At 36.0% G+C, this 22,073-nt stretch overlaps 1 long non-coding RNA gene across 1 annotated transcript in view; it reads left to right on the forward strand.

The window, feature by feature from the left end:
* LOC128247610 (uncharacterized) overlaps positions 1-22,073 on the forward strand; it is a 126,966-nt gene that overhangs the window by 40,086 nt on the left and 64,807 nt on the right. The window contains exon 2 of the long non-coding RNA XR_016241616.1: positions 15,446-15,770. This is a non-coding gene — a long non-coding RNA (uncharacterized LOC128247610). The remainder of the gene's footprint in view (positions 1-15,445; positions 15,771-22,073) is intronic.

Below are 22,073 nucleotides of genomic sequence, written 5' to 3' on the forward strand. Positions count from 1 at the left end.
GTCTTGAATTCCTCTGTGATCGCCTGGAGGACTATGATAAATAGGAGGGGGGCTGAGGACGGAACCTTGGTGGACCCCTACCTCTACCCGGAATTCATTACTGTACTCATTTCCAACCCACACCTTACTGACAGCATCTCTGTACATGGCTCGCACAGCTCTCACTAACCATTCTTCTATCCCAAGTTTCCTCATTGACCACCAGATAAGGGATCGGGGGACCCTGTCAAAGGCTTTCTCCATGTCAACGAAGGCCAGGTACAGAGGTTTATCTTTGGCTAGATATTTCTCCTGCAGCTGTCTCACTAGAAATATGGCATCAGTGGTGCTTTTACCTGGCACGAACCCAAACTGCATCTCATCTAAATTGATTCGCTCCCTAATTAGTTGGGCTATGACCCTCTCCGTAACTTTCATAACCTGATCTAACAGCTTGATGCCTCTGTAATTATTAGTATCTAAAGGGTCACCTTTACCTTTGTAGCAGTTTACTATGGTGCTGCTACACCAGTCACTGGGTATGACTCCTTCGTGTATCACCTGGTTCGTAATACGGGTGACTAGGCTGTAGCCAACACTGCCAGATATTTTGATCATCTCTGCAGTGATTCCTGATGGGCCGGGGGCTTTCCCTGTCTTCATACTCTTAATTGCTTTATCTACCCTGGTACTGTCAACTCGGATAGCTGGTCCCTCTGTTGGGTCGACATACGGCAGGCTCTCTTTCTCCCATTCATTCTCTTTATTAAGCAATCTATCGTAGTGGCATCTCCAGACCTCTTTCTTTGCAGCCTCATTTGGTGCAAGCGTACCATGATCCATGCGAACACATTTCTCTCCTACAACATCACTATTCTCTCTCCTACACTGTCTTGCAACACGAAATACCTCGAGTCTTTGGTCCTCACGGCGCAGAACATTGGCAAATCTTTTCTTATCTGCTTCCCCTCTGGCTAAATAAACCTGTCGCCTAGCTTCCCTTCTAGCAGATTGGTACAATTCCCTACTACCACCGTTCTTCCAGTCCTTCCAAGCCTGTTTCTTTTGTCTAATAGCCCCGTCTACATCCTTGTTCCACCACCACATTACTCTGGGTCGAGAGGGGACTTTACACCAGCCACAGATCTGGTCTGTGGCTCTCAACAGATTGTCCCGCAGAAATCTCCAATTGTCTTCCACGTTGTATGATGCTATATCCCCTTCTATTTCGTCAAATGCTTCAAGTAACTTGTCTTTAAGTCTCTGTCCATTTGCAGGGTCTTTAAGTTTCCATACCCTTCTCCTCCAAGCCGGTCTACTTCTGGGCACCCATATTGCCTTGATCTCGAAGTCGCTAACTACTAATCTGTGTTGGGGTGTACATTCTTCGCCAGGGTAGGTTTTGGCATTTATAAGCCTCCCTCTTTCTCTAGTTCTGGCGAGGATGTAGTCGATTTGGCTAGAGTGTCTGCCGGATTGGTAGGTGACTAGGTGACAGGCAGGTTTCCTGAAGTTGGTATTGCAAACCATAAGATCGGTTGCATCACAGAACTCCAGCAGTCTGGTTGCCTCCTCGTTGCGGGAACCGAAGCCATAGCCTCCATGTATGCCATGGAAGCCTCCAGCACGACGTCCGACATGACCATTGAAGTCACCAGCCACAAAGAGAAGGTCTCTGTCTCTTGTCGACGAGGTAGTTTGCAAGAGGGTGTCATAGAATTGGTCTTTCAGCCCATCCGGGAGCCCCGGTTGAGGGGCATAGGCTGAGATGACAGTAGCTAACCTATGATGAAGCACTAGTCTAATCTTAAGTACTCTTTCACATACTCTAACTACCTCGATTACTTTATCAACCCATTTCTCTGCTAGAAGTATTCCTACGCCCCCGACTCCGTCAGTGTTCCCTGCCCAGAAAAACTTCTACCTGTGTTTTTTGCCTGTGAGGAACCTCTCAGAACCTCCTCTCCATCTTACTTCTTGGATGCAGCACAGATCTACGCGTCGCCGTTCAAGCATCTCAACAATCTCACCAAACCTACCTTTCAGCGTGCCGACGTTGAGAGTGCCAATCCTGACAGTGTGGGAGGAGTGGGTGTCAGAGGAGTGGGCCCGTGTGACCCTGGGATGGGGGTAAGCAGTGTCGTGAACCTGAATATATATTCTTAGTGGTTTCTCTTCCTTTTTTTACAGCCATTTTCTTTATACAATTATAAAATTTTTGTTCTCGTACTATTTTTCATAAACATTAACTATAGCGCATCATCACAATTTACCCACCCACGTCACACACACTCATCACCCAACTTCATTTATTTTATTTTCCTTTTGTTATTAGTTCGTATGTTTTGTTATGACGATGTTTTGAATTTTTTTCCTATTAAAATTATTTTATTTGTATCAAGCTGATTGTTCAAAGTATTGCAGATTGCCATATATATATATATATGTATGTATGTATGTATATATATATATATATATATATATATATATATATATATAGTTCAAAAACACAATAACAAAAAAACAAAAAAACAACAAGGTGAGGACGTGATATGGATAGTATTATTGGACGCTCAGGAAAGGAAAGAGAGAGTGTATGACGTTTCGGGCGTAGCCCTTCGTCGGAAAGATGGAAAGTTCGGAGAATGGAAGAACGGAGAAAGAGGAAAATGGTACCGATGCCCACGAGGTTACATGATGAAAAGACCGGAAGAGGAGGTGGTGGGGGAAAAGTTCTTTCTAAGATGGGAGAGTGAAAAAGGGAGATGAATATCGGTGCGCGTGCGTAAGTCTGCGAGTGTGTGTGTGATAACAGAACGTGTGTGTGCGTATGTAGGTGTGTGTGTGTGTGTGTGTGCATGGTTTGGTGGTTTATCTGTTAGTGTGTTTGTGTGTGTGTGTGTGTGTGTATGACGTAGCGGAAGAAATTAGTAGCAGGACTGGTTAGTGGACGCTGTAGACAGTGTAGGTAGAAGGTCAACAGGTGGTTGTTTGGGTGTGTGTGTGTTCGTGTTTGTGTGGGGTTGTCGGTGTTAGGTACGTGTACGTGTGTGTGTGTATTTTGTATGTGCGCGTGTGTGTATGTGTATGTTTTCTGTGCGTGCGTGTGTGTTTGTGTGTATGTGTATGTTGTGTGTATGTGCGTTGCTGTGTACGTGTGTGTGCGTGCGTTTGCTATTGTATATGCGTGTGTTGTTTATGCCCATGTGTGTATGATTGTATGCGTGTCTGTGTGAGTGTGTAGTGTTGGTGAGAAGTGTGTGTGTATGTGGGTGTGTGCGTGTGTGTGTATATGTGTGGATGTGCGTGTGTGTGTGGGATTGTGAGTGTTAGGTACGGGTGTGTGTGTGTGTGTATGTATGTCTGTATGTGTTTCCGTGTGCGCGTGTGTGTATATTTTTTGTGCGTGCGTGTATGTGTATATTGTGTATGTTTTCGTGCGTGCGTATGTGTTATGTATATGAGTGAGTATTGTGTATGTGAGAGGTGTGTGTGCATGTGTGTATATGTGTATGTGTGCCTGTGTGTATATGTGTATGTGTGTCGTGTATGTGTGTATGTGTGTGGTTTTATGTATGTGAGGGGTGTGTATGTGTATGTTTATGTGTGTGCGTGCGTATGTGTGCCAAGTATGTGTGTTATTTTGTGTGTGCACTCCTGTGTGTATGTGTGTGCATGTGTATGCGGCTGTGTATGTAGGCGTGCGCGTATATATGGGTGTGTGTGTGTATATATGTGCGTTCGGCTATGTGTGTGTGAGGGCGTGTATGTATGTTTGTCATGTATGTGGGCGGTATATATGTAAGGTGTGTGGGTATTTGTGCGTGTAGGTAGTGGTGAGATAAAAAGTAGAAAAAAGTAAGTCTAATAACAAGAGAATAATGGATATAATGTAAGGGGGACGAGGGGGGGTTTAAAAAAAAAAAAAAAAAAAAAAAAAATTATGTAAAGTGTTGCAGGGACGTAAAGGGGAGAGTCATAAGGAAGAGAAGGCTGTGTTGAGTCCGAAGGGGAAAGAAGAATTGAGGTTGAAAATGTAGCGTTGCTCCAAGTGGAGTCGCGAGGGAGTGGACCCATGGTGCAGGGCGAGGCCAAAAACGGAGATGTTAGAGGGAGAGTGGTTGGGCAGTTGGAAGTGACGGCCGACAGGGGAGTCCGAACCTAGCCGAACGTCCCTTAGGTGTTCGGTGAAACGGTCGGCCAGCCGGCGGCCCGTCTGCCCCACGTAGAGTTGGTTGCATAGGGTACATATATATATATATATATATATGTATGTATGTATCTATGTATTTATCCGTTTGTGTGTGTCTTTATACATATATACATACATAAATGTGCATATATATGTATGTATGTCTATGCGTACATCTATCTATATATCTATCTATCTATCTATCTATCTATCTATATATATATATATATATATATATATATATATATATATATATATATATATATATATATATATATATATACACATATATATCAATTTATAAATCTGTACGCATATAAATGATTACTCATATATATATATATATATATATATATATATATATATATATATATATATATATATATATATATATATATATATATATATATATGTATGTATGTATATATATTTATACATCCATATATATATATATATGGATGTATAAATACATATCTGCGTTTTTATCAATGTGTGTACCACATCTAATGGTACTGGTTATACTCAACCTACAACATGGATTGAAGCATATCACCGGTATATTCGACAATAAAACTCGAAGCCTGGCGAAGCCAACAACCAGCGAAACTTCAAAGTCACTCTCAACCTTTCATTATAGAAATAAACTTAATACACCACATAAATCAGTCAAGTGCTCTTTTATTAATATTTGCTGTTCTGAATGGTTTTACATGCCTGTGTGTATCCATTTCACACACACACAGATAAATACAGCTATATACATCTATGTGTTTTTAAGTATGCATATATGCCTGAGTATATATGTTCAAGTCAGTATGTATATGCACATATGTGTGTGTGTGTGTGTGTGTATGTGAGTGCAGATATGTGTGTGTGAGTATGTATGTCAGCGCATATATGTGTATATGTGTGTGTGTGTATATATATATACATAAACAAATATACACACATATATATATGCACATACATACATAAAACTTATATGTATGCATATATATACAATTATATGTATATGCATTTGTATAACTTTGTGTGTATGTATATGTGATTGTGTCTGCGGTAGGTCGGTGCATTATGTTGTGTGAGTGTGTTTCTTCGTTGCTATGATATTTATGTGTAATAACCTAAAAGTTCAGGATATTAACGTGGCAAGATATCAATTCGTGTACATCATACATATATTTGGGTGTATGTGTATGTGTGTGCATGTGTGTGTGTGCTCGTTTATATATACTATATAAATGTTATATAAACATATCCGTAGAATATATGTATATAAATATGTATGTGTATATATATATATATATATATATATATATATATATATATATATATATGTATATATATATATATATGCATATATATATATGTATATATATGTGTGTGTGTGTGTGTGTGTGTGTGTATGTATGTATGTATGTATGTATGTATGTATAAAAGTGGCGATTATCTTTCCAGTCTAATACCATTATCCATTATCATCACAGCAGCATCTACCTACCAACATACCTAATATACACAAATACCTATATGTACACGCATATACGTACATAAGTGTACAATGTCAAGCCATAAAGACATAACATATATAATTTCTCTTCTATATACATAGTAAGATGTACATTGACTTGCGGTTGATGTTAGACAGTTACTAATGCACGCAGAAAGACTGCAATGTATAAGTATGCGTGTGCGGTTGTATGTCTATGAAAATATCGGAGTATATTTATGTATTCATACATACATACATACATACATACATACATACATATATATACATATATATATATATATATATATATATATATATATACATATTCAGACACACTCACTCACACCCACACACACGTACACACACACATACACACACACACACATACACATATATATATATATATATATATAGAGAGAGAGAGAGAGAGAGAGAAAGAGAGAGAGAGAGATAGAGAGGCAAATCAAATATACATGGAAAACAATAAATAACAAATGGGCATACGCAGTGAATATATCTGATTGACGCGTAAAGGGGGTGTGACGTTTCGATCAAGGTTTTTCGTCAGAAAGAGGACAAAGGAAATAGTACAGAGAGAAGGAAAAGAATAGTTAGAGAAATGCATGTGTCGTTATAAGAATGAAAAATAACTGACCTGAAATGGTGAGAGATTCTGGGATGTAGAAACGTGAGTGTTTGTGTGCGCGCATGCGTAGATATGTATGTAGTGTGTGGGGAGTGTAAGTTTCGTATGTGGGCATGTGGAAGTGTGTGGTGGAGGTGGGTGGAGGAAACGTTGAGGTAGAGGTTGGAGTCAGAAGCATTGAAGCAAACGAAAGTGATGAGAGATTAGGCAATCAGTAGAGAGGGAGATGTCCAGAAAGTTGACAGAAATGGCGGAGATGACAGAGGTGAACTCAAGGAAAGAATGAAAAGTAGAACCGAAAGGGATGAAGCTAGTGAGTTGTTCATGGAAGAGGGAGGTAGGTCCAATACAGTTGTCTATGTTCCGGCCGTATAGCTCTGGGGTCGGTCCGGAGAACTGGGAGAATATTTGAGCCTCAATATAACCAAATTGGCGAAGTTGGAAGGCAATTTTCGTTTCACCGGCAGAGGTGATCAGGTTGTACATGCCAGCCTTTTTGAAACCCCCATCATCTAACTCCCCTTGGCCCATAGGTTGGGAGCCTTTCTGGCAAGGAAAATAGAACGCTCAAAAGGGCTCCCGATCCTCTGTGTCAGAAGAGGTTATGTTTGGATCACAACTTAACTTAAGCCTTAACCTAAGCCTAAGCTAACCTAGTGAAAGGGCGCACGGGAGCCTTTAAAAGGCAGCGACTAGCACCGATCTATCCCTAACCCCTCCTAGGAGTACTATCGGTCAAGGCTGCATTGGAAAGTGTTGCATCGAAGGTTTGCACGCTATTATATATATATATATATATATGTATATATATATATATATATATATATATATATATATATATATATATATATATATATATATATATATATATATATATATATATATATATATATATATACACACAATATAAATGTCACATTCTCTACTATATATATATTTAATAACGAACCATGTAATTCACACTCTGGAAAATATATGTCTGTAAAACGTTGGGAGTGGGTAAAATTTCCGAGGCTTCAACCTCACCCCACCCCATTTTTCGAACCCCAAAAATGGTTTTGTAGCATATTAGGTCACAGGAATTCATTCAACGAAAAAAAAAAAAATTCCCAATGATTCCGGGATGGGGGTTGGCTCGTCCCACCAACTTTTTTCCGAACGAAAATATGGGATTTGCAGCATATTAGGAGGTCAGGGTACTTGATTCCACACAAAACAAAAACAATCTGATTTTTATATTTTCTCCTTAATGAAAATCGTACGGGTGAAAAGATCAGTGGGGATGGCGGTGAAATTTCCGAGGCTTCCACCTCACCTCATCCCGTTTTTCGGACTCTTAAAAGGGTTTTGTAGCATATTAGGAGGTCACAGGAATTCATTCAACGAAAAAAAAAAATTTCCAATGATTCCGGTATTGTGGTCTTCGGGAAAAATAAGTTGACAAAAACACAGCCATGGTCGTGACCAATGTCCTCCTAAAACTGGAGCGACATGCGTGCTAATTTGTGAACGTGCATAAATTACATTCACGTACACACACACATCCTGCCTTTTATAGATATATAGATGTACATACATTTATAAATATGTGTATGTAGACGTATACGTGCATATGTGTATAGGTTGTTGGCACTCCGTCGCTTACGACGACGAGGGTTCCAGTTGATCAACGGAACAGCCTGCTCGTGGAATTAACGTGCAAGTGGCTGAGCACTCCGCAGAACACGTGTACCCTTAACGTAGTTCTCGGGGATATTCAGCGTGTCACAGTGTGACAAGGCTGACCCTTGAAATTACAAGCACAGCAGAAACAGGAAGTAAGAGTGAGAGAAAGTTGTGGTGAAAGAGTACAGCATGGTTCGTCACCATCCCCTGCCGGAGCCTCGTGGAGCTTTAGGTGTTTTCACTCAATAAACACTCACAACACCAGGTCGGGGAATCGAAACCGCGATCCTACGACCGCGAGTTCGCTGCCCTAACCGTTGGGCCATTGCGCCTCCTGTGTATAGGTATATATATATATATATATATATATATATATATATATATATATATATATATATATATATATATATATATATATATATATATATATATATATATATATATATATATATATATATATATATATATATATATATATATATATATATATATATATATATATATATATATATATATATATATATATATATATATATATATATATATATATATTTATAAATGAATATTTATATCTGTGTCTAAAGGCACATGTTTATCTATGTGTGTTTCTGTGTGTGTACGTGAGTGCGTGTGTGTATGGGGTCTGTATATTGGGTGTCTATACACTCACGCATTTACACACATACACACACGTGTATATTATACATGTATTTATATGTGGAATTCTGTTTTCAACAAAAATCGATAACTTGTTTCTGATTTTATAACTTTATTGGTGATTGAGTCATAACCAAAATAGATCATTTGATTATCATATTATTTTTCTGTGTTTATTTATATGTATAAATATACCCACACAATACACACATCCACACACACACACACACATTTTCATATATTTATGTTTGTGTATGTGTGTGTGCGCATGTTTGTGTGTGTATATATTTGTATGCATATATATATATATATATATATATATATATATATATATATATACTCTTTTACTCTTTTACTCTTTTACTTGTTTCAGTCTTTTGACTGCGGCCATGCTGGAGCACCGCCTTTAGTCGAAGAAATCGACCCCAGGACTTATTCTTTGGAAGCCTAGTACTTATTCTATCGCTCTCTTTTGCCGAACCACTAAGTTACGGGGACATAAACACACCAGCATCGGTTGTCAAGCGATGTTGGGGGGACAAACACAGACATACAAACACACACACACACATACACATATATATACACATATACGACGGGCTTCTTTCAGTTTCCGTCTACCAAATCCACTCACAAGGCATTGGTCGGCCCGAGGCTATAGTAGAAGGCACTTGCCCAAGATGCCACGCAGTGGGACTGAACCCGGGACCATGTGGTTGGTAAGCAAGCTCATACATACGTATACACATACATATATACATATATAGATATATATACATACGTATGTTTGTTTTATATATGTATATATATATATATATATATATATATATATATATATATATATGCATGTATATATTTATGTTTGTTCGTATGTATGTATGTATGTACGTATGTATATATTTAGTATGAGTGATTATAACACCATTGATGAACTTGTAGATTTTGTATCTGGGTTAGAAATTTACATTTGTACCTATTATCTAAGCTGTACTGGGTTATGTGAACACAGATTTGCATAAAACTCTCGAAAAACTGGTTCTCCGACGAAAGAACAAAGCTAAATCAACACACATTTTCCATATTCACTTGATTAATGCTACAAGTGAAGATTTCTGAAACATTCCAACTATTTTCCGATTGATTTTCAATGAATGAACACGTACAATCAGACATGCATATGTCACATACTTACACAAACACACATACACATGCGCGCACATATGCACACTTAGACGCACACACAAACTCAGCGCAAATATGTTCTCGTAAATATTCACATATATACACAAACTCACCTATTCACATATTCACGAAACTTAGAAACTTCTTTGACCTAAATCTAGAAGCTTTGTTAATTTGTTAATGAGCAGTTTGAATTCTGCGAATTTCAAAATACGCTTCCAATTCTATTATTGTAGCAACATTATATGTACTAACTTGGTGAAAACGCAGCACATCATAAATTAGCTACAGATGATCGTGATATCTGGAACAATAAAGATAAACAGAACTTCTTAAAATTTAAATGGTGAATGTTTGTACAATATATAGTAAAGAAAACAAAACCCTTTCTTTAGAACCTTACCACCGAGCACATGGCACCTCTAAGTAAACTCTAAAACTTCAGTCAAGTAGAAGAACCTACACATTCAAATATACAGACATACATATATACAAACGTATATACACATAGACGCAAATTAGATATATACACGATCGATGTTGAGTCAATCAATGAATGTGACTACTAATTATTAATAATCCGCAAATGGAAAATGACTCGAACAGAGTTAATGATTACCAGCTTTTACCACAGTTATTGTATAAATATCTATTTTCAGTTTACATGACCTTTAACATTGTGTACAGACCTCTCAGACCAACAATAAAAATGAAAACATTAATGTTTAAATCAACAGTTTAATGTGCGAAAGTAATTATAGCTGATAAGGTAGTGTTGCGTCCAAAGGATTTAGTGGATAAATTAAAGTCAATTTAAAGAACAATTTAATCAGCATGACCAAACTTTCAGAGATTCAGAATGATATCAGGGTACTGGTTTATTAAAAATCATACTGCTCTTTAAAAATATTAAAAATGATAATAGTATGATATAATACTGATAATACTAATTATCATTCAAACATGTTTTTAGTTTCGAGACATAAATTAATAAGTGTTTCATGTATTAAATTGATTGGTTGGAGCTCAGTAAGACATTAGACATATTGTTACAATCTGTGTACTTCCAAATTTTAAAAATATCTCAGAATTCACATCGGTACACAAGATATCACGCAGATATATTACAATGATGCCAACACCGGCCTGTGAATTCTTTCAAAGGCCAATGGCGCGTGAGGAAGCATTTCTATTTGGGCAGCACAAATCCTTCATAGTCCAAATATATGAATCTCATCAGAACTCGGTTTAATGCTGGTAATAACACATGTAAATACTAATATAGTAGAGCGAAAGAAGTAATTTCTCGTGTCTAAATAACTATACACTCATAGAAATGCGTGAAATACATGCAGCAATCATGTAAAGCAAATAAACATCATTATGCATATATGAATGAGCATATGCTCATTCATATATGCATATAAGCATATTATTATACGCACATACGAATGTACGTGAGTCCATGTATACATGTATGTAAATTTGTGTAAGATATTTATTCATACACAACTTTGCCCTCACATACATACAAACACTCATTCATTCGTTCGCATATATAAGAGCATGCACGTGGTTGAAATAAGTGAATAAAAAACATTATTACTTTTAAAATAATAAGCAAATAATTGTTAAAGAAAATATACATAAATGCAAAGTAGTAACTACGTAAGAAATTAATTCAAATAAACGCAAGGAGTAATTAAATGTAAACAATACAAGTAATACATACATGTATACTCACACGCACATGCATACATACATACATACACATATGCATACATACATGCATATATATATATGTATATATATATATATATATATATATATATATATATATATATATATATATATATATATATATATATATACACACATGCATATATATATAAACTGACAACATGAACATCCCAAATACAGCAATATATATATATATATATATATATATATATATATATATATATATATATAGGGCAGGGAATCGTTAATTAGTAATAAAATTAATAATTAACAATTTTGCCGGGTAGCTCAGTATGAAAAAACCTTATCGGTAAAACCATTTATAATCATAAATATATAGGGATTAGCAGTATCCTGCTTCTCCAACATACTGAGAATTCAGAAATAGCAGCCAAAGAACTACTGATTCCAAAACTACAAATTTTTCTCTAATTGATAGCGATATTTATGGTACACACAGAACAAAAAACAGAAGAGAAGAGTAAAAAAACAAACCTGCCTTTAGTTAATTGGGTACGACGTTTCACGGTTAAGGGTATGAATTCCCCCATTCCGATCTTCAGCCACAATATTCTAATAAATTTGCCAATGTCTAAATAACTCACGTTAATTTTGACCATGCGACATCAAGACCACGTGAGGCAGACATTAAGAAATTTATCGGCCAGTGAGTTTAAAATCTCTCACCCCAATGAATTTAATTCAGTGTGTGTCATAAATAGTCCCGCATAGAAAAAAGTCCCGTACGACTTGTTGCGGTTTAGCCATCCACCTTAGAGGTATTACTAAAAATATAGATATATAGGGCAGGGAATCGTTAATTAGTAATAAAATTAATAATTAACAATTTTGCCGGGTAGCTCAGTATGAAAAAACCTTATCGGTAAAACCATTTATAATCATAAATATATAGGGATTGGCAGTATCTTGCTTCTCCAAAATACTGAGAATGTGTACCATAAATATCGCTATCAATTAGAGAAAAAATTGTAATTTTTGAATCAGTAGTTCTTTGGCTGCTATTTCTGAATTCTCAGTATGTTGGAGAAGCAGGATACTGCTAATCCCTATATATTTATGATTATATATATATATTTATATAAGGGTATTACTATACAATAATGCCTCACGCTATGAGGGACTCTAAGGTCAAACTACCATAAAAAGCAAATTTTTACCGAACGCGAAGAAATGCAACTCTCAAAGCCAACAAAGGGGTTGGCTTTTCCTCGCGTTCGGTAAAAATGTGCTTTTTATGGTAGTTTGACCTTAGAGTCCCTCATAGCGTGAGGCATTATTGTATAGTAATGCCCTTATATAAATATAAGTATATATTTCGGGAATAAATGATGGATTTTTTTTCCTTATGAGCTCTTTTCACGCTATCTACTTGATAAATTCTTGTAAAAGAATTCGTCCTATTATTGAATTTATATATATATATATATATATATATATATATATATATATATAGTTTCAAAAAAACACAAAAAACAATAACAAAAAAACAACAAAGTGAGGACGTGATACAGATAGTGTTATTGGATGCTCGGGAAAGGAAGGAGAGAGAGTATGACGTTTCGGGCGGAGCCCATCCTCGGAAAGACAGAAAGTTCGGAGAATGGAAAAACGGAGGAAGAGGAAAATGGCACCGATGCCCACGAGGTTACATTGTGAAAGGACCGGAAGAGGAGGGGGAAAAGTTCTTTCTAAGACAGGAGAGTGAAAAAGGGAGGTGAATATCTGTGCGTGCGCGAGAGTCTGCGAGTGTGTGTGTGATAACAGAACGTGTGTGTGCATATGTATATGTGTGTGTGTGTGTGTGTGTGTGCATGGTTTGGTGTTTTATCTGTTAGTGTGTGTGTGGGGGTGTGTGAGACGTAGTGGAAGGAATTAGTAGCAGGAATAGTTAGTGGGACAATGGTTAGTGGTGGGGTCAGCAGGCAGTTTTTGAGTATGTGTGTGTTCATGTGTGTGGGGTTGTAGGTGTTGGGTACGTGTGCGTGTGTGTGTGTGTATTTTGTACGTGCTCGTGTGTGCATGTGCATGTTTTTGTGCGTGCGTGTGTGTTTGTGTGTATGTGTATGTTGTGTATATGTGCGTTGCTGTGTACGTGTGTGTGATTGTATGCGTGTCTGTGTGAGTGTGTTGTGTTGGTGAGAAGTGTTATATATATATATATATATATATATATATATATATATATATATATGTATGTATGTATGTATATGTATATGTATATGTATATATATCTATATCTATATATATATATATATATATTGATAGGAAGGACAACAAAAAAGAAAAAAAAGAGACCTCGATATTATGTAAATAGAGGAATTTATCTGTAAAAATATGTGACACTTATTCGGTAGCCATGATAAAACTCCGAGTTTCGGATGCCGGGGTGGGGCCCACGCCATTATCTCTTCAGTCATCCGGCCAATTCCTGTGAAAAATAACCGTTAAACAAAGGGAAATTACTGTGTAGTGACCATCATTAAAACAAAAGAGCTAATAGACCACTAGGTAGGTTAAGGTAAGGGAGTAGAGAAGTCCGCTTTCCATGCTAGCATGGGTTGGACGATTTGACTGCGGACTGTTGAACAGATGGCTACACCAGATTCCAATCTGATCTGGCAGAGTTTCTATACCTGGATGTCCTTCCTAACGCCAACCATTCCGAGAGTATAGTGGGTGCTTTTTACGTGCCACCGGCACGAGGGTCAGTCCGGCAGTACTAGCAACGACCACGCTCAAATGGTGTTTTTTTAGGTGCCACCTGCACAGGAGTCAGTCCAATGTTTTGTTCACATTCCATATATATATATATATGTATATATATATATATATATATATATATATATATATATATATATATATATATATATATATATATATATATATATATATATATATATATATATATATATATATATATATACGTATATATATACAATAAGAAAATGGAGGAAAAACAACAAATAGAAGTGTGTCTACTGTGCTAAAAAGCCATTATCTAATTAATTAAGCAAGGTGAGGGTAGGAGTGGGTTTACAGCAGTTTCTGTGTACCAAAGTAGAGGTAAATATGTGTAGAGGCAAATGGTTGACGTCTACTACTGCAACGAGGTAAACACTTCTATTTTTTGTATTTCCTCCATTTTCTTATCGTCTATATATACATTAAACTATGGTTTACCTCTTAAATTACCTGCTGCCGTATACCTTATACAAAGGAACATACTTACTGAGGTAATTACCTGGAATGTCTCCGGATACTTCTAACCCTTAGAGGGCGTAACACCTCTAACTTATTCCTTACATAACATATATATATATATATATATATATATATATATATATATATATATATATATATATATATATATACATACACATATGTATGAATACATACATACATGCATACATATACACATACATGCATACAGTTGAATGCAATAACAATTTGGAATATGATGTTAGGGACATTCGCTAGACTAAACAAAAAAGGATGCAACCAATACGGTGAGTTTAGAAAGTCAACGTATACATTGAACTAAACTGTATAACACAACAATATGCTATGTATTACACTGCACTACATTACACAATATAATCCCCTATGTACAGCACCCTAGAGCATGGCATTTCAGAACAAACCTACCACCACCACCACCACCACTATCAGACTACTACTACCCCTACTACCACTACTACTACTAAACATTTTCTCAATGTGTATTCAGAGCTGTTTAATGTAAACACTAACTAAGGCGGCGATCTGGCAGAATCGTTGTCGCGCAGGGCAAAATGCTTAGCGACATTTCGTCCCCTCTTTATGTTTTGCGTCCAAATTGCGCCGAGATCAATTTTGCCTTTTGTCTTTTCAGGGTCGATAAAATATGTACCAGTAGAGTACAGTCCCTCCTTGAAATTGCTAGCCTTGTGTCAAAATTTGAAACCCATGTAAATATCAGGTATTTATAGTGATAATGAGGAACTCATAACGACCCTTCTTTTTTTCATTTTTCCTTTTCCATTGGAAGAGAGCAGAAGATATACGAACAACAAACGTAAAAGCAGCGGCAGCAACAGCTACAATAGTAGCAGCAGTCACTGTCTGGCAATGTTCCTGTTTTCACATAGTGCCATAGTAATGAAGCCGGTTCCTATGAGAGGAACAAATCAAATAGTAAATATGAAAAAATAGAAATGGTAAGATTGAAAATATTGGAATCACACCAAGAACTACTACTACTACTACTACTAATAATAATAATAATAATAATAATAATAATAATAATAATAATAATAATAATAATAATAATAATAGTACTGCTGCTGCTGCACTATTTAATGGTGATTTTATCATCATCATCATCATCATCATCATAATCATCATCATCATTATTATTATTATTATTATTATTAATAATAATAATAATAATAATAATAATAATAATAATAATAATAATAATAGTATCGTTATTGTTGTTGTTTCTGTTGTTGTTTTAACGTATTTGCACAGCAATAGTGTTACTGATTCTTCCAATTTTATTCTCTGATCATCAAGCCACAAGCCTTCGGTTATTCAGCACATATAAATTCTAGCTATTTTAAAGGGAGATATTTTCTGTATTATCACACAGTTAATTCTTATGCAGATTACAGAAATCTATTTAGTGAAATTTTTAGACATTGTACCTAGTAACCCTATTTTGACAAAAATTTCCATTATCTTATTACTGTGCCATCATCTTATTATTAGATCTTACTAAAATGTCATGTATCTTCTTTTATTTCATCCTCGTATCGAATGGACAGGGGGGGGGCTCTCCAACAAGGCTGTATCTTGTTTTAAATATGCCGGTTCCTTGTTTTTCTAGATTTTCAATAACGATATAATTTTAACCTTGCCAAATGTCCATATCCTTTCCCCCAGTGTTCTATAATATGTGTTTTACACAGTAACAGTGTCAACCTGATGAAATCTTCTTGCCTCCAGGTTTATATGCCCTATGTAGGTTGCAGTCTCAATTTAAAAATAAAATAAAATAAAAACCTTTTCGCCGATTAATCGACATTGTGACGAAATATCATTTTTATCTGTATCTCCTTTGATTGTTCATGTCCTTATGGCCTTTTCATGGAACGCTATTTTGCCACCTTCAGTGATTTTCAACTGATCATTTTTCTTAAAATTTGCCAATCCGAATGCTACTGAATGCGGTGTTTTAGTAGAAAATTTCAAGTATTTTTTCTTGTTCAGTTTTACTTTATTGCCTATGTTTTTTTTTGTTTTTGTTTCTTTTTTTCTCTTTTCCGATGTTTTCGCTCCTTTGATTTTACTACTCTCGGCATTTATTATTATTATTATTATTATTATTATTATTATTATTATTATTATTATTATTATTATTATTATTATCATCATCATCATCATCATCATCATCATTATCATCATCATTATTACTATTATTATTATTATTATAGAGATATGGATCGGATGGACCAGAGCCATACGAATCTCCAAAAACGAATATCAAGTAAATAAAATGCTCGCACATGCACTAGGAGCTAGTATAAGAGTTACCCTAAAAGGCCACACGTTTAAGTATAACAACAAAATATACGCCCAGGAAGAGGGGGCAGCCATCGGGGTTAGTATTGCCGGTGATGTGACCAACCTTTCCATAGTATGGTGGGACAGAAGGCTTAGAGAACACCTGGCACAGAACTCCATACTCGTGAACACGTTCTCTCGTTATGTCGATGATATCAACATAGTGGTAAAGGCACCCCAACGAGAGAGTATTCTTGAAATAGAGTACTTGAAACTAATACTATGGAGAGCATCCAGCAAATAGCTAGCTAACTCTATCCGCTAGAGTATTAAGACCACGATAGACTACCCTACGAAACACCCTAACCATAGACTACCAGTGTTAGATACAGAACTCTGGCTGGAAACTGAATAATAAAATCCAAATCCTTCATTCACAATATGCCAATCTTATGGCCTTCAAATACCTGATCCACCGGAACTCGACTATCGCGGACAATGCCAAATTCAATAAATTGATGGCAGACCTTCTCAGAGTAATGAGAAATGTGCTACCCTTCAGAGTTAAAGGAGACACATACAACACTTCGTTTACCGCATGCAGTTCTCAGGATACAGCCATAGAGAAAGGACCAGAGTATATAAGGGAACCATAAGGACATTTGAAACTATCATATGTAACGATAGGAATGGGATTTGCCTACTCTATAAGAGCAAGTCATGGAACACCATTGAAAGGACTAAGAAGAAAATAGGAAAGCCAACTCATGGTATGATAGCCACAAATACAAGAGTGTCATGTTCGTCGACACCACCCCTAGAGGCGAACTGGCGTACCACTTTAGAAGGGCCCTAGACAAACACTGTGATACTGAAACAGGGCATTTATTATTATTATTATTATTATTATTATTATTATTATTATTATTATTATTATTATTATTATTATTATTATCATTTAGAAGCAAAAAAAGAAGAGTGCCATTGTTATCAAGTGAACGATATTTCAACATCTCGTGTGTCTTCTACAGGTTCAAAAAATAAACTTGTCAATCTACTTCATTTTAGTAATATTTATAGGATTGAGGTTACTCATCCAGGAAATGTAGAAGCAAAAAAATGGCACCCTTCTTTTTTTGCTTCTATATATTCTGGAGGAGTAACCTCAATCCTATAAATATTATTATTATTATTATTATTATTATTATTATTATTATTATTATTATTATTATTATTATTATTATTATTATTATTATTATGTTGTTGTTGTTTTTTCTTCTTTCTTCAAATTTTTTTCCATTTCTCGCCGAGTGTTTTCCGTACACCTAGGGCAGAGAAGCTCATTGTATACATTTCCAGTTTACACACGCAAATTCACAGGTAAAATATGTATTTAAAAAATTAATAAATAAATAAACTCATGAATGGATATTATTTTTACAGCGATAATGCTCTTCTCAGTACATGAGTCATTCCAGTTAACACGATTTTTTGCACTTCCTATAGGGATGGTAAGCCTGGTATCATTTTCAAATAGGTTTCAGTACCTTTTTTTTATCATTCCTAGAGATCCTACAATCACTGGTACGGTAGTCACCTTGAGATGCCATGTTTTTTTCAATTTCTATTAGCAAGTTTTATATTTACTGATCTTGTCAAATTCTTTCGCCGCTATATTATGATCGCAAGAAATACTCATGTCAATTAATAAACACATCTTTTTTTGTCTGATCTTTTATAATACCCGGTTTATTAGCTTTTATAGTTTTGTCGGTATGTACGGGGAAGTCCCAGAGAATCGACACATTTTCTCTCTTAGCCACAGCTTCAGGATGGTGGTTATACCATTTGTCAGCGGTTTTGATTTTATAATGCTGACATATTGTCCAGTGTAAATACTGGCCGACTCTATCATGTCTTGATTTATATTCTACAGGTGCTAAGACTCTACACCCTGAGATTAGGTGGTCTATAGTTTCAATCTCATCGTTACAGAATCGACATTTTGGGTCAGCTCCATTTTTTATCACATTGGCTTGGTTATTGTTATCATTATTATTATTATTATTATTATTATTATTATTATTATTATTATTATTATTATTATTATTATTCAGTAGTTTTATTTTTATAACGTGCTTTCACTTCACTACCGAGCGCAGCTCTGTGCGCCTTGGGTATGTGCTGTGGTTTGCTGTGGTGCTCTTATGTTTACTGTATTGAAAGTGTTTTGCGTAGAATGTGTGCAGTACCCAGTAGTGCAATTTTCTGTATGTTATATATATTTGTAAGTCCTGGTGTTTTTGTTATGTATTTGTCTGAATATTTTTTTATTATACCTAAGGCACCTACTATGATAGGAATTGTTTCTGTTTTTAGATTCCACATTCGAGTTATCTCTATTTCCAGGTCTTTGTATTTTGAAAGTTTTTCCATTTCTTTTAGAGAAACGTTGTCATCTGCTGGTATTGATACATCAATTAGAAAGCATTTTTTTTCTTCATGATCTTTGACAACTATATCTGGTCTATTTGCCTTAATTTCTCTATCTGTGTGTATTGGCATATCCCAGAGTATGGTTGCTTTCTCGTTTTCTGTGACCTTTTCTGGCGTGTGTTTATACCATCTTTTTTCTGTTGTTATTCCATAATGTTGGCATAGCTTCCAGTGTATATAGGTCCCAGCTCTGTCGTGTCTGTGAATATATTCCTTCTTAGCCAGGACTGGGCAGCCAGAGATAATATGATTTATTGTTTCTTGTCGATCTCCACATATTCTACAGTTACTTGTTATATTTCTTTTCATTATGTGTTTTTGGTAATTTCTGGTGGGGAGGCTTTGGTCTTGTGCAGCAATTAAAAATCCTTCAGTCTCTGCTTTGAGTCCTGAGCTTCTCAGCCATTGCTGGGATTTTTCTCTGTCTATTTCTTTCGCATTTAGTTTAGCCCAGTATTTACCATGTAGGGGCTTTTCTTGCCATCGTTTTATCATGGTCCGTTGCTGTTCTAGTTTTAGTTTGGATTTCATTTGTTTTATAGCTTTTGTTGTTTCTTCTTCTTCTTCTTCGTATTTGTTAGGTAGATTGATTTCTTGTTTGTATTTGTCAGCTTCCTTAAATACTGAAAACAGTTTTTTGTTTTGCTCGTGTTTTGTGGCTATTTGTATTAGTTTCCCTTGCTTCTGGAGTAGGTATTTTTGCAGTCCTATGGTGGTTATTTTATAATAGTTTTCTAGCTGTATAAGACCCCTGCCACCTTCTGTGCGTTGTATATATAGCCTTTCTATGTCAGATTTTGGGTGGTGCATCCTATATCCTGTCATTATTTTTCTTGTTTTCCTGTCTATTTTAGTCCAGTTAAGGATGTTGTAGCTGTAGCTTATAACTGGGACAGCTAAAGTGTTGATACCCATTATCTTGTTTTTAGCATTGAGCTCTGTTTTTAGTATTGATCTAACTCGTCTATAGTACTCTTTCTTTATTTTTTCTTTCATTTGTGTATGTTGTATCCTATCTAGTTCATTGACTCCTAAATACTTATATGGTTGGCTTTCGTCTAGTTCTCTTATTTCATTGGCTTTATCTAGTGTTATATTGCTACTTTTAACTAATTTTCCTCTTTTCAGGGTTGCTTTGGCACATTTTTCTAATCCGAATTTCATTTCTATTTCCTTGGTAAAGCCGTGTACTGTCTGTAGTAGTGTTTCTAGCTCTTTGTCGTTTTTTGCATATAATTTTAGGTCATCCATATATAGAAGGTGGCTGACTGTTTTTCCATAGCATTTGTAACCGCATCCAGTTCTATTTAGAAATTCTGTTAAAGGTGTGAGTGCCAGGCAGAACAGGAGTGGAGAGAGCGTGTCTCCCTGGAATATTCCTCTTCTAATTGGGATGGCTTTCGTTTTCACAAGTCCCTCTTTTGTTTGGAGCTGTAGCACTGTCTGTCATTTGTTCATTGAGTGCTCTATGTATTTTATGATAATTGGTGCCACCTTGTTTATGGCTAGTGTTTCCAGAATCCACGTGTGGGGAACACTGTCGAAAGCCTTTTGGTAGTCCACCCAGGCCATACTGAGGCCTTTCTTCTTTCTGCGGCTGTCTTCAGTTATGGCTTTATTGATCAATAATTGATCTTTACAGCCGTATGAGCCCTTGCAGCATCCCTTCTGCTCTTCTGGAGACAGGTTGTTATTTTCCAGGTGTTTACTCAATCTCTGCGATATTATTGCAGTAAAGGCTTTGTAGATCGTAGGGAGACAGGTTATAGGTCTATAGTTTTGTGGTTTCTTCGTTTCCGTGGATTTGGGGATTAAGATGGTTTTCCCTTTTGTGAGCCATTCAGGCATTGTCTCTGGATCTGCTATTATGTCGTTAAAGTTTTCTGCCAGCTTTTTATGCATTGCTGGCAGGTGTTTTAACCAGAAATTGGGGATCTTGTCGTGTCCAGGTGCTTTCCAGTTGCTTAGTCTTTGCAGTGTCTGGATGACCTCTTCAGTTGTTATAGGGGCCCAGAGTTGCTTTTTTGGGGTTGTTGCTTCACCGACCATATTTGTTTCCAGAATTTCTCTAGTTCTTCTGCTGTTGGTGCTGAAGTAATGTCTATTTTATTTTTACCCAGTTCTTGGTAAAGTTTTTTGGGGTTGGATTTGAACTGTTTTTTTTGTTCAAAGAAACGTTGGCGTTTCTCATACCGGCGGATCCTCTGTGCTTTGGCAAGGATGTCTTGCTTTAGTTTTTCTTTTGCCTCAGGTAAGTCTTTTTCTGTAATGCTGTATTTGTACAGTATTTTTGTTTTCTTCTTGTTACTTAGTAGTGTTGATTGTTTACTAATTTCGTTGAGAATCGATAAATCTTTTCTCTTTTTTTAAATTTTGTTCTGGATGTTATTTATCCACAAGGTCTGTTTGGGTGGTAGAACTCCTGTTCAGATGGGTTTGAGTGAGTATCCTGCTTCTTT

The sequence above is a fragment of the Octopus bimaculoides genome, chromosome 4, assembly GCF_046866305.1.
Source record: "Octopus bimaculoides isolate indiv1 chromosome 4, ASM4686630v1, whole genome shotgun sequence".
In the NCBI taxonomy this organism is placed as follows: domain Eukaryota; kingdom Metazoa; phylum Mollusca; class Cephalopoda; order Octopoda; family Octopodidae; genus Octopus; species Octopus bimaculoides.